The 14,311-nt window shown below is 36.9% G+C and overlaps 1 protein-coding gene across 10 annotated transcripts in view; it reads left to right on the top strand.

Annotated features, from left to right (window-relative positions):
* Nucleotides 1–14,311, top strand: part of LOC123678563 (pleckstrin homology domain-containing family G member 5) — a 363,969-nt gene that overhangs the window by 247,317 nt on the left and 102,341 nt on the right. The window lies entirely within an intron of this gene.

The following is a 14,311-nucleotide window of genomic DNA, read 5'->3' as shown; positions in this document are numbered from 1 at the left end:
TGCAACCAATATTGAAGGATCCACTAAACTTTCTTTCTTTATCGGCTAAATTTGAGTGTCCAGAATGCCATATCTTGTTATTTCCACAGAAAGCTCGGAGAGAAGAATTTTTTTAATTTTATAAGGTGTACAACTTTGTTTTCCTCGTTTTGCAATAGATGGCTGTGTAGCGTTAAGTGGTAGTCGAAATAAATAGATTGTATTGTAGATGTCATACAATGAACTCTTTGTTTGGAATGACTTGGACTATAACATATTAACATATCAAAAATTCATCAAATCTGATAGGAGGTCATATTCCCTAATAAAGTGTGCGGTATCCTTTGCCATTTAATAAATCGAAATGAATGAGAAAAAATTCTTCAGACCCATTTCCATCACGTACACGCAATCGATTGAACTCAGCCATTTCAATTATAATAATAGAATTGATGGCTGAGGTAAGCTCTAATTGAATGCTCTCCAATCTGAATGAGCATAGTTCTGAAGTGTCATTCCTTTTTTCCTAGGAGTACCGAAGGATTTCACAAATGACGGAGGCGCCATTCGTGGTTTTCCAAGATTGGCTTCGTTTCCATCGGCAGAATTGACTCAATTTCACCCTTGAGTAGGAGCAATCACGTTAAAATAATGATTTCACCTCTGCCTTCCCGTTATTCCACAGCCCACTACCCCACTTTAAGCGTGAATTAGGACTCGGGGACACAAGACTTGAATTATTCGAATTATTGGATCCGGGACCCGACTGGAACTTTCCAGTGATTGTCGATAACAGCGCCAATTCTCATCCAGTTATCTTTCCTGAAGGGTCGAGCGAAACTTGGTCTATGTCGCAATTAGAGAGAGAGGTTAACCGATCTATGTGGTCCAGGGAGAGAGGTTCCTCCATTTTCAGGACTTGAAACTCAGATTCCTCCACTTGGGATACTTTTTACTTACTTGATCTTGATCGCCTGCCTGTTTGTCGCAATGTTTATATTGAATTTCATTCAATGAAGCCTCAGTTGAATTGGTAGCGTTTATAGTTATTTATAATACAAGTGCAGAAGGCATTGATATTCTTCCACGAGTTCAAAATTCAAAAACGAGCCACGAAGTGGCGAGTTTTGGAATGAACGAGTGGTAGAATGAGCCTTCTGTACGAGTATTATACATTTTTTTCTCTAATTCATTGCATTTTTATTGAAATTAATGAAATATTTCCATAAATATAATTTAGTGATTTTTGCATTGAAAAATGTTGGTTGGCAGAACTGATTTCTTTAAGGCAAATTGATGAATTGACAGATGAAGCCGTGTCGGAAAGTTCGGAGTACCAATATAGAATAATAAAATATAACCATGAAAACTGTGCGTTTCTGATATATTCTCGCACGATTTTGTTCTACAAGATGTGGAAGAATGAACGGAATAAACACAGAATTAGAGAATAGTTATTTATAATACAAGTGCAGAAGGCATTGATATTCTTCCACGAGTTCAAAATTCAAAAACGAGCCACGAAGTGACGAGTTTTGGAATGAACGAGTGGTAGAATGAGCCTTCTGTACGAGTATTATACATTATTTTCTCTAATTCATTGCATTTTCATTGATATTAATGAAATATTTCCATAAATATAATTCAGTGATTTTTGCATTGAAAAATGTTGGTTGGCAGAACTGATTTCTTTAAGGCAAATTGATGAATTGACAGATAAAGCCGTAGCGGAAAGTTCGGAGTGCCAACATAGAATAATAAAATATAACCATGAAAACTGTGCGTTTCTGATATATTCTCGCACGATTTTGTTCTACAAGATGTGGAAGAATGAACGGAATAACCACAGAATTAGAGAAAAGTTATTTTCCTAACAAGTGTGGAAAGTGATACTTTTCCTGAAAAAACTGCAGTTGACCCAACGACGCGAAGCGGACTTCGGTCAAGCTATCGAGTGCGGAAAAAGCACTTTCCACATAAGTAAGGAACACTATTCTTCCTACTAGCAAAATGAAACACTTTCACGGAGATTTTTCTTCTTGATACCGTCTGACGTTTTAAGAAGTTATATTTTTTTGCGCTCAGCCGCATAGAGAAACATGTGAATTTTATGATTGGCGCATAGAGACATGTCAAAATTTTATGATTGATGCGATTCTTCAATATTTGCGCGCGAAAAAATCCTTGCTATTCACTTTCCGCATGCATATGCGTGCAGAAAGTGAAAAGCAAGGTACTCCGAAAATGCATCACGTAATTTAACACACTGATATCTACCAAAGAGATAAGATCTAAAACATCTCAAAGAATATTCATCAAAACCGTAATAACTTAATTCAGCACAGAGGAACTCATGGTCTAGGGTATCAAACGCCTTAGCAAAATCTAACAGGGTAAGCATGCCCCGATTCAAAGAGCGCAGGATGTCTTCTGCTACATTTAAAAGAAGAGTGGTAGTGCTATAACCCCTTCTGAAACCCGACTGATGAACAGTAAGGATTCCGCCCTCGAAAACATAGTCATAAATCTGAGAAAAAAGTACTTTTTTCGGCAACCGTCCGGGAAGTGCTCACTTCCCGGACGCTTTTTCTCTGAGAAAGTAGCATTTCCCGGCCTAGTCCGGAAAGTACGTACTTCCCGGACTAGGCCGGAAAAGAATCATAGAATTCATAGCAACCGAGATAACGGCTGACAGTTCATATGAAATTAGTTGTCAAAAATTTGCATGTTTTTTATCGCAATCGCAATAAAATATGGAAAGCAGCAGCGATAGTGTTATTTTACATGGTTGCCGAAAAAATATTGTACGCAACACGCCCGAAAATGGTTTTTTTGGACTCACAGACTTCCAGGACGAGCGTAAGCGAGTCCTGGAATTTTGTCTATTCGTCCAAAAAAACCCTATTTTCCGGACTTGTTACGTAAATTACTATTTCGAGAATCTTCGACATTGCTGGTAATATACTTATCGGTCTGAAATCGGATAACTCTTTAGGATCAGGACACTTAGGTAGAGGATTCACGATAGAGAACTTCCAGACACTCGGATAGTACCCAAACACGATGCAAACATTAATTATATGCTTTATGATTGGCAAAATAACATTAACCGGCAATTGTAGCATTCTGGCAGATATACTTTCAATGCCCAATGCCTTCAAACAAAGATTTGAAATAACACACCTCACCTCTTCTATAGTGGCAAGTCTGAATGAAAATTCTATATTTGGATCGAATTTACTAGAACAATAATATGTTCGCTTTCTTTTGAAAGGAACACTCCGAAATTTTTCGGAAATCGGAAATTTGCTGCAGTATGTCCTCAATAACTTCACAAATTCCTTTTTCCTTTCCAAATGTTACTTATGGTAAAACTACATTTATTCAATTGGCTCAACTCCTCTCGGCTGCTCTTACTATGGAAGACATCCTTCTCCAAACTTCGTAATAACCTCATATTATCTAGTATATCTGCCGACATACTTGCGCAGTTAAAGTTTATATATTTACCACTCGAGTAGGCACATAATATAACACGTTGTAAATTTCGAGTGCTGTTAAGAGGGCGATTTTAAGGGTGATAAATAAGTAGTGAATATCGATCGACGAAGGCTATGGCCGCCGAGAATATGTGGACGCAGCCTTTCGAATTTTCATAGCTCTATGTCATCTGCATCGTTTGCAGACATATCAAACGAGAAGCGTATGGTTACTGAAGGGGAGAGGAGGGGAAGAACTTTCAGTCACTTTGGCGCCGATTAATCAAATGATGCAAATCAAGCGAAAATAGATCAATATGGGTAATGAGGTGTGTGCAGAGCTAACAGATTTGAAGACTGAAATCGCTTAGTAGGCGGGATTGGTTTGTTCGGCTTTTTATGAATATTTTATTGGGGAAAGAATACGATATCTGGTTAACCATCAAAATGGATTACTCAATATAATTGGCAAATAAATTGGCAGAAATTTCAATGAAATGATAAATACACTGCGCAAAAAAATTAACGCACATTCTGAAAATCTCAATTGTAATGAAAGTTAACTCTACATTGGCTTTATAACTTATTTTTTTATGTTCTCTCGGAAAGGTTTTGAACGAAACAAGACATATTAAATGTTAGAAAAATTCAGCATTTCACCGAATCTTATGTGAAAGAAGAGAAATAAACAATTTTCAAAATACTGGAATACTGATAAGTGATTCAATACTTGGTATTTCCACTCCTTACTTCCCAGATTTCTCTGAGTTGGATTCCTAAATTATTAAGAGTAGCTGGATGATTTTCTGAACTTCTCAGCCTTCTATTTAGGTTGTCCCAAACCTGCTCAATCGAATTGAGATCTGGACTTCTTGCTGGCCATTCCATTCGAGAGACTTCAACCTCTTCAAGGTACTCCTGAACGATGCGCGCACGATGGGGTCTGGCATTATCGTCCATAAAAATGAAATTTTCACCAATGTATGGGGCAAATGGCACTACATGCTCTTCAAGAATGTTCCTTATATACCTATCAGCATTCATAGCTCCATTATCAACGACCACTAGGTCTGTACGAGCAGTCAAAGATATTCCACCCCATACCATAATCGATCCTCCCCCGAAACCAGTAGTATTCAGGAAATTGCGCTGAGCATATCTTTCATGTGGACGTCTGTATACAAGGGAACGTCGATCACAATGGTAGAGGCAGAATCTAGACTCATCTGTGAAGAGAACTCTTTCCCAATCAGCCTCTTCCCAATGGATATGCTCTCTCGCAAAATCCAAACGCGCCCTCCGATGGGCTGGGGTAAGAGCTGGGTCTCTTTCCGCGACACGAGGCCTCAAATCATATTCTCTGAGGCGATTTCTTATTGTCTGAGTACTAATTTGCACCCGAGTTTGCACCCCATGAGTTTGCTCAAGCTGATTTTGAAGGAGGCGAGCGGTTGCAAACCGTTGCCTCAACGAAGAAACTCTCAAGTAACGTTCTTGAATGGCAGTTGTTACCCGTGGTCTACCCTGTCCTGATCTTCGGACATTCATACCTGTCTCCCTGAATCGCTGCAACATTCTGGACACACTTGTATGGAAAACTCCAAACCTTTCTGCAATTCTTGTGTATGTCCACTCTCCTTCTCGCAAAACTACCGCTTGGGCACATTCCTCTTGGGTCAAATTGCGTGTTTCGCGTTGCATAGCGATCGAGTGTAGAAAATCAAACGAAAGAAAAACTATTGATCACTAGAATTGATCGAGAACAACTGATTTCAGAATGGAGTCAATACATTCAAAATCTGATAATCTCATCTTTTTTTATTCCTGCTGGGAAAAAACATCTGTATTGAAGAAAAACGTTGAAAGTATATAACATATGCATGCATAATTCTGATAAAAATAATTATCATTGAGAACACCTTCAGTTGTAGAATAAATTTGAGATTTCCATAATGTGCGTTAATTTTTTCGCGCAGTGTATTATTGAGAAATGAGGAAAAAAGTTTGTAGAAATACATGTACCTTATGGCAATAAAGTTTGCGAAACAAGTGACAAAAAAATGAATTTAACCTCTACAGTTTAGGTGTATACATTGAAAGGCGAAAATGTTCACGCTGGTTTTTAACTTAACATTAAATCTAATTACACTTACACATAGGTTTTAGGCTTTTCTGGTGCTACGAGCCGCAGAAGCAACGAAATAATCACAATATTCCAAGATAAGTTTTCTGGACGTGTTATTTCCCAGAGAGGTGATCACAATTGTGATTTAACACCTCCAGACTTTTCCTTTGAGGCCGTGAAAGATAAGGTCCACAATATATTCAAGATCTTAGAAAAAGGAATTCGTGCAAAATTTAATATCGATAGTGAAGTCAGAACCTCAAAAAAATGCAAGCAGATTACCAAAAACAAAAGCATTGACGAGAAATCAACAGCTCTGAAAGCTCGCCAATTTTGACGTCGGAGACCACATATGAATATACACGGTTTTGTGGTCTTCATAACAGGTGCAATTGACGCATGAATAAGCGAACGCTCGAAAGCTGCTGACTTCACGTCAGTGATTCTTTCATTTTTTATTTCTTGACAAATTTAATATCTGATCAAAAGAGAGTGAAAATTGTTCAGAATGAAGCGATATCAAATAACCGAATTCAATATTGCTTCAGTGGGATCGCTGAAGACGGATGCAATTCATTACTAATTTTGCTAGAATATCGGAAACTCGATTCAACAGGAAATGAACCGCAACTGGATTGATTGAATAGCGTGCCTGCATTCAGCGAAATTCTCTCAGATGTCACTTATTGCAAATTATTCAGTGGTATTAAACATGCCAAGCTTCAAATTAACGATATCTATTTCATCAACATGATGAGCAAGTTTATGCTTAACCCGCTCCTTCGCCATTTTGTAATATGCATTAATCTTACAAGATGATTCACCGGGATGACCTATTTGACGTTTATGGATAACTGATGAAAATTTGGGTATTGGGGTTTAGGATAATGATCTTTCTCACTGAAATATTTTTAGAACTCTTCTTCTTTCTTATTTAAAACGGCACACCCCAGTATGTTATCGCATCATTAGATGATAGCTTATTTGATGATAATTTCAATAATATGTCATAACTTTGGTATAAACTCAACGGTTCATGAGTAAATGAGAATCATATGGAAAAAAAAAGGTTGTGAGGAGGATATATTTTTTTAATATTTTTGCAGAAAAAGTTTTTTTCCAATAAACTTTATTATTTTCGATTTCATCAATTTGTTATATATAATATAATAATTGAGAGTTAACTGAGTGGAATAGACTGTGACTTCCGGAAAACAGAAACGAACTAAGAGTTGATGTTTCGATATCTAAATTTGATATTTCATGAATTGTAATGAATTATCCGTAATCGAAAATTTAAATGGTTTATGGATCCTTAACAATCTCAACGAAAATTAATTGCAATTCATGAAATGTCAAATTTAGTTATCGTAATATAACTTTTAGTTTCTTTCTTTGTTTTCCGGATCTCACAGACCATTCCACTCAGTTATAAATTGCGGTTTTTCCTCAGTTAATGTTTGTCCTCGAAAAGTTTTAAATTTTTCACTTAAGGTATAGGGTTTGCTTAAGTAACCCCCCTCCTTTAATACGTAAAATTGACCTTAAGAATTAAAATATAGGTTGTAATTTGAAAATTCTGAGTTTGGATGAATTTGAGTTGTCCAAATTCATGATCTCCTGATGAACACCCTGTACATTTTTCGTCAGAACCGCCATAATACTACGTATTTGCAGAATCTAAAATGAAGAAGGTTTTTCCGAATAAAACTTCCCCTGCAGAAATATTCGAAAAAATGTCCTTGTCGCCACCATATTTTCATAAGAATTAATTTTACTCATGAACCGTTGTGTTTCAGCAAGTTATGGCAAATTGCTGAAATTGTCATCAAATAAGCTATCTAATGATGCAATAATATATAGTAGTCTGTTTTCCGTTTTGAACGGAAGTTGTAAAGGTTTGAAAGGGAGAAAGATCATTGTCTTGAACCCAAAATTTTCAACACAAATATATTATTTGTTTTCCATAAACATCTAGCAGGCCATCGCGGTGAATCACCCTATATAATTCCATCTTCCCCTCTTGCTTGAATAAACAGCCCCCTGTAACTATTAGAAAAAAACAGTTTTCATTATTTCCTCCACGATAAAATTACAGGAAATGAAATTCGCCAAATAACGGTGCTTTATAAAATAGCATCGTTGTAAACTTAAAATGTAAATTAATCGTGGCAAAAAAGATCCCTTGCATTGTGTTCTGTGTTCGAACGCTCAAACTAACTATTGTATCCGGTTAATTACATGAAAACATTTAAATTGCTCTAGGTTCAATTATGTAATTTTTCAAATTATTACCAGGAAATATTACTGCGATCTTTTCTACAATATACATTTCGAACTAAACGAGGAGATTTCTGCAAAAAAATATAGATAGATCGATTTCGAAAATACGGGGGGTCGAGGAGGGGCTAGGAATTTTTGAAGGGGGACAAAATTTCTGGGTCCATTTAGATTACGTTAAATTCATGTTGTGTTATTTTGCTAAAGCGGTATTTCAGAAGGGCAGCAAAAATTTAGAAGGGGGGGCTGGGCCTCTAAAGCATGATAATTGTAACTCTAGAACTGGGTACCGAAAACTAAAATATCGCAAAAATATTTTTTACTGAATCAAAACATTTCGATGATAGCATATTTTCAATACATTTTTTGAATTGATGTATATCCTTGGGACTTTACGAAGGGTGGTCATTGGTCAATGATTCTATAATTGTATGTGTTTTATGTTTTGGAATAAAAAAAATATGAGAATTTCTGCTTCATATTCGTGATAGATTGAACCTTATTTCAAATCTGTTATATTTTTTTGGATACACAAGACATTTCAATATGTGAATACAAAGAAGTGGTGATATTTTATTGGAAACGAATATTAGTTTGCACAATGAACTAAGTGTTGGATTGACAATCGATCTAATAATTTTTTTGCTACAAACACTCTTGAAACAGAAATTCAGTTCCCCCAGAGTAGGATATTGTATACAAGTTGGCTGTAAACAAAATCATAATAAATATAAATAGGAGAACTATGAGGCAGAGAGTATTCATGCCTATTTATTGCAAAGAAAGCACTGTTGATTTTCTTGCATATAATATCAATATGGGATGACCAGATAATATTTCTGTCAATATGGATTCTAAGATTTCTTGCATTCAGCTGAAGTTATTATGTCATTTAGAAATTCAACTTTAGAGAACGTTCCTCATTGTTTCTCAGGTCGAAATATAGACAAAACTATTTTCTTCTCAAGTTATTCTATCGACACCACCTAAAAACCTCTGTCATCAAGCTCAAACAATCATGCTGGAGCTCCTTACGACAATATCAACAAGAGACAAGCAAAATTAATGAGCAAACCATTCAACATAACAATAAGAGTAGCGGTCCCAGCACGGAGCCCTGTGGAACCCCAGTCTCCAAATTTTTTGCGCTTGAATATCATTCTTTTACATTGACTGCCATCAATATAGCATTGAGATTATGATGATAGGAATTAGTTGTTCAATAGTTGGTCTCGACTTCATAGATAAATGTTCAAACTAACTTCAAAATTCAAGGAAAGATATCTTGTGAATCGGTTACTATACTTCTAGTAGGTTGTCCTCTTGAACATCGCTGAAAAATCTTACAGAGCATGCGTTATTCTATTAGAAATTCAGTGGGTTTCAAATGCAAATAGATTGATGTTATATTAATAGGAAGCTTACTCAGACACCATATTTTTTTTCAAGCATTGGCGGGAAAACTCCCTAATCAAGCAGTGCAATTTTCCATTGATCTCTTAATGAGTATATCGCGAAAATCCACCGCACGTGTATTGCTCCCACCTCTCCAATAATTCTCGGGGGCATACCCGATATTCTTGCGGCTTTCAATTATCCACCTTGTCTCTACACTTGTACAATCTCCATTTCAACCCTTCTCGTTAAAATACACACACACACACAACACTCTTAATTATTATTCAGGCGAGGTTGTGACGAGAACAAACTACTCCTGATGAATCTAGTGGCCTGTCGGTGGTGTACATAGTTGAGGGAGATCCTCACAGACGTGAGGATATCCTAGTTTTTAGTCGTGTTCTTGGCATTACGAGATTCATGTTGAGTTGTGTTCATATGGTTAAGAAACATGTGAGTATTAGAGGGTTTATTTGGGAGTTTATAGAGAGGAATGTAATCCAGGGTTGGTGCGACGAAATTCGTTAATTCTAAATTTGGATACTGAATAGTTTGAGTATAATATGTAAGTGAGAAATTCATTACGAGATGGAATCATGAATGAATCGGTATAAACGAAAAGTAATTTCTCTATTTCAGTATCGTTATGTGTTCATTACAGTTCTAAAAAAGTGCTGTAATGAACTCATTACAGCATCGTATTCAGTTATATTTTTCGTTTTCTGGTTGTCCCTACTGCCTTCCAATCCTTTCAAATTCCAACAAACGTCAATAATTATCAATATAATGTTTATAATTTGGTATAGTGAAATGATTTGCAGCATTGTTCGCAATTTCCCTTAATTCTGGTGGTGTTAAATCGATTTCGTCAGACATAATTCATGAATTTAATGCGTAATTTTAAATTATTTCAATTCGAAACGTACGATTCAATTTCAAATTCCGTAATCTGTCAATTTTCGTAACAGTCACACCAACTGCCAAGATACAATACAAATGTCACTAGGATGTTTAATCTGAATTTTTCATTGAATTTCGACAATATTTCACGAAGCTTGACTGAAATAGAGAAAATATCGCCTAATACTCGTTGCAGAAGGCAATTCCAACACTCTTGCATTCGAAAACTCACTCCTTCGTCGCTCGTTTTCAAATTTCGCATTCGTGTTGGAATAGGAGCCCATTCTGCAACTTGTTTCAGAATATATCATTAAAGCATAACTCTTAGGGATGTACAACACTTTTTTCACTAGGTTCTTCAGTGCAGATTCATATTTTTGATTGCGGAAATCGCTTAATCGATTCTTTAAATTTTTGGCAGATTCCTTCGTATGCTAGTTTAGAATAAACTTACAAAACAAATGTTCAGTTTTTGTTTTATATCATTTAGAAAACTGAGAAGTTTTCAAATCGTTTATCAATTATGTCAATGTTAAATTTTTAAATTCTTGGAATTTTATATTATGATGGAGATTTTAGTTTCGCGTTAACCAATATAAACTTAATACGTTCTCGTGTATTTCCTTTTTGAAATTCAGAATATAACGGGTGTTTTTTTTCGAGGTTTATAACTTTAAGTTGGCATTACTGTTCAAGATGGCAACCGATTTAACAGCTGTCGAGTGATTTATTCTCAGTTTGGCAATTCATCATGAATGGACTCACGCCTAAACAACGCTTGTAAAAAGTGCAATTTTATTCCGAAAATAATGGTTCTGTGCGAAATACGTATCGCGCACTACGTCCATTTGATTTTGATTAGCGATGAAGCGCACTTCTGGTTGAATGGCTACGTCAACAAACAAAACTGCCGCATTTGCAGTGAAGCTAATCCTCAAGTGTATGTCGAAACACCGTTACATCCAGAAAAACTAACTGTTTGGTGCGCTTTATGGGCTGGTGGAATCATTGGTCCGTACTTCTTCAAAAACGATGATGGCCGGTTATTGCGTGTTAGGGATGAAATATATTTCCTATTCGAGTCCATTGTATTTGAAAGTCATTGTCTTATATTTCATATCGGAAAAATGGGAAGTACCCATACTACGAGTGAATAACTGTCGAGTTCAAGGTGAACATAAACATGTTTATGTCAAACATTGAAGGATGTTCATGGACTTTTCTGAGGGACATTTTGTTTTGTCCGAAACAAAACTAGATATGGAAATCTCTCTTTCATTTACAGTGGGAGTTTTGAGTCGGGAACGGAAAGCAGGATTTTTATATAGGGTGTTTTTTTTCGAAGTATATAACTTTGAGTTGGCATTACTGTTGAAGATGGCGACCGATTCAACAGCTATCAAGTGATTTTTCCTCAGTTTGGTTTGGCAATTCATCGTGAATAGACTCACGCCTGAACAACGCTTGCAAATAGTGCAATTTCATTTCGAAAATAATGGTTCTGTGCGAAATACGTATCGCGCACTACGTCCATTTTATTTTGTTTAGCGATGAAGCGCACTTCTGGTTGAATGGCTACGTCAACAAACAAAACTGCCGCATTTGGAGTGAAGCTAATCCTCAAGTGTATGTCGAAACACCGTTACATCCAGAAAAACTGACTGCTTGGTGCCCTTTATGGGCTGGTGGAATCATTGGTCCGTACTTCTTCAAAACGATGATGGCCAGAACGTTACAGTCAATGGTGATCGGTATAGAGCCATGATTACTAACTTTTTTATTTCTGAATTGAACAACAATGATGTCCAGGAGCTGTGGTTCCAACAAGACGGCGCAACATGTCACACAGCTCGTGCCACAATCGATTTATTGAAAGACACGTTTGGTGACCGCCTAATTTCACGTTTTGGGCCTGTGAGTTGGCCTCCAAGATCTTGTGACTCAACACCGCTAGACTACTTTCTGTGAGGCTATGTGAAGTCATTGGTCTATGCGGATAAGCCACAAACCCTCGACCATTTGGAGGACAACATTCGCCGTGTTATTGCCGATATACGGCCACAAATGTTGAAAAAAGTCATCGAAAATTGGACGTTCAGATTGGACTACATCCGAGCCAGCCGTGGCGGTCATATGCCAGAAATCATATTTCAAATGTAATGCCACAAGATTATCTTGCGGATAAATAAAATTCATGTCAATCGAATAATCCATCGTTGTTTTATTGCAATTTAAAGTTCTATAGCTCTAAAAAAAACACCCTTTACATATGTGAATGGAAATATTACCAAATTGGCCTCGTCTAGGGTAGCTCTACCTCTAGTTAACGTATGTTCATTTACCAATGAAAGGTTCGGCAAAATGATTCGCCATAGAATAAAAAAAAAAAAGATTTTCCTAAGAGAATATCTTAACATGTGATGAAAAGATAAAGGAATTCATACATTATTTTCTAAACATGATTCTAATTTCATTTATCGAAACAATTGTTGAAGACCCAAATTGCACGAGTTCAATTTATGCAATAAAAATTGCGAAATACACTAAAATAATGAACCAATAACCAAACAATGAAGATATTACCAGACCAGAGAAAAACATCGCATACGCCTTACATAAAGTGTTTCCCTCTCTGTTCCTGAGGTGAACCGAGTGTATCCCCCGAATCCCAAGAAAAAACATGAAGCACTTAGGATCCTCCGGAAGAGTACACAAGGGCGAAATCCCCCCATAAATATTAAACGGGTAGGTACAATTAGACGCCTTGGAGATGACAAACAACCGATGACAATACGAGAGCTTCCCCATTATCAAGATAGGCATCATTCACGTGGAAACCTCCATTCACTTTTTCCCGATGAAAAGCCATAAATCTTCTTTTCGCGGCAATAGGTTCATGATGTCTCTATTCTGTGAATGATCCTGAGCCATCCATCATCGCGACTAACAACGAATAAATCTTTGGAGGTATGCGTTATTAGAATTCCCAATTGGAATTGTTCAGAGTGGTTTCTGACACATCTTTTGAAGTTGTTCATTTTTCATACAGATAATTCGCTAGTCTATCCCACGTGCGGTGACAAATATTTGAGTATGAAGAACTAATGGATTATATGGACAAAAGCCATAGATATACTTGATCGTCCTTTTTTTTTGAGAACACTACATTATAGATAGAAAGTGCTGTCAGATTTTTCAAGAACTATCTTGGAATGAGATCGCAAAAAAATTAACGCACATTATGGAAATCTCAAATTTATTCTACAACTGAAGGTGCTCTCAATGATAATTATTTTTATCAGAATTATGCATGTATATGTTATCCACTTTCAACGTTTTTCTTCAATACAGATGTTTTTTCCCAGCAGGAATAAAAAAAGATGAGATTATCAGATTTTGAATGTATTGGCTCCATTCTGAAATCAGTTGTTCTCGATCAATTCTAGTGATCAATAGTTTTTCTTTCGTTTGATTTTCTACACTTGATCGCGCTATGCAATTTGACCCAAGAGGAATGTGCCCAAGCGGTAGTTTTGCGAGAAGTAGGGTGGGCATACACAAGAATTGCAGAAAGGTTTGGAGTTTCCCATACAAGTGTGTCCAGAATGTTGCAGCGATTCAGGGAGACAGGTATGAATGTCCGAAGACCAGGACAGGGTAGACCACGGGTAACAACTGGCATTCAAGAACGTTACTTGAGAGTTTCTTCGTTGAGTCAACGGTTTGCAACCGCTCGCCTCCTTCAAAATCAGCTTGAGCAAACTCATGGGGTGCAAATTAGCACTCAGACAATAAGAAATCGCCTCAGAGAATATGATTCAATGCCTCGTGTCGTGGCAAGAGGCCCAGCTCTTACCCTAGCCCATCGAAGGGCTCGTTTGGATTTTGCGAGAGAGCATATCCATTGGGAAGAGGCTGATTGGGAAAGAGTTCTCTTCACAGATGAGTCTAGATTCTGCCTTTACCATTGTGATCGACGTTCCCTTGTATACAGACGTCCACATGAAAGATATGCTCAGTGCAATTCCCTGAATACTACTGGTTTCGGTGGAGGATCGATTATGGTATGGGGTGGAATATCTTTGACTGTTCGCACAGACCTAGTGGTCGTTGATAATGGAGCTATGAATGCTGATAGGTATATAAGGAA

The sequence above is a fragment of the Harmonia axyridis genome, chromosome 4 (assembly GCF_914767665.1).
Source record: "Harmonia axyridis chromosome 4, icHarAxyr1.1, whole genome shotgun sequence".
Taxonomy (NCBI): Eukaryota; Metazoa; Arthropoda; class Insecta; order Coleoptera; family Coccinellidae; genus Harmonia; species Harmonia axyridis.
This window is presented reverse-complemented; position numbering and strand designations above follow the sequence as displayed.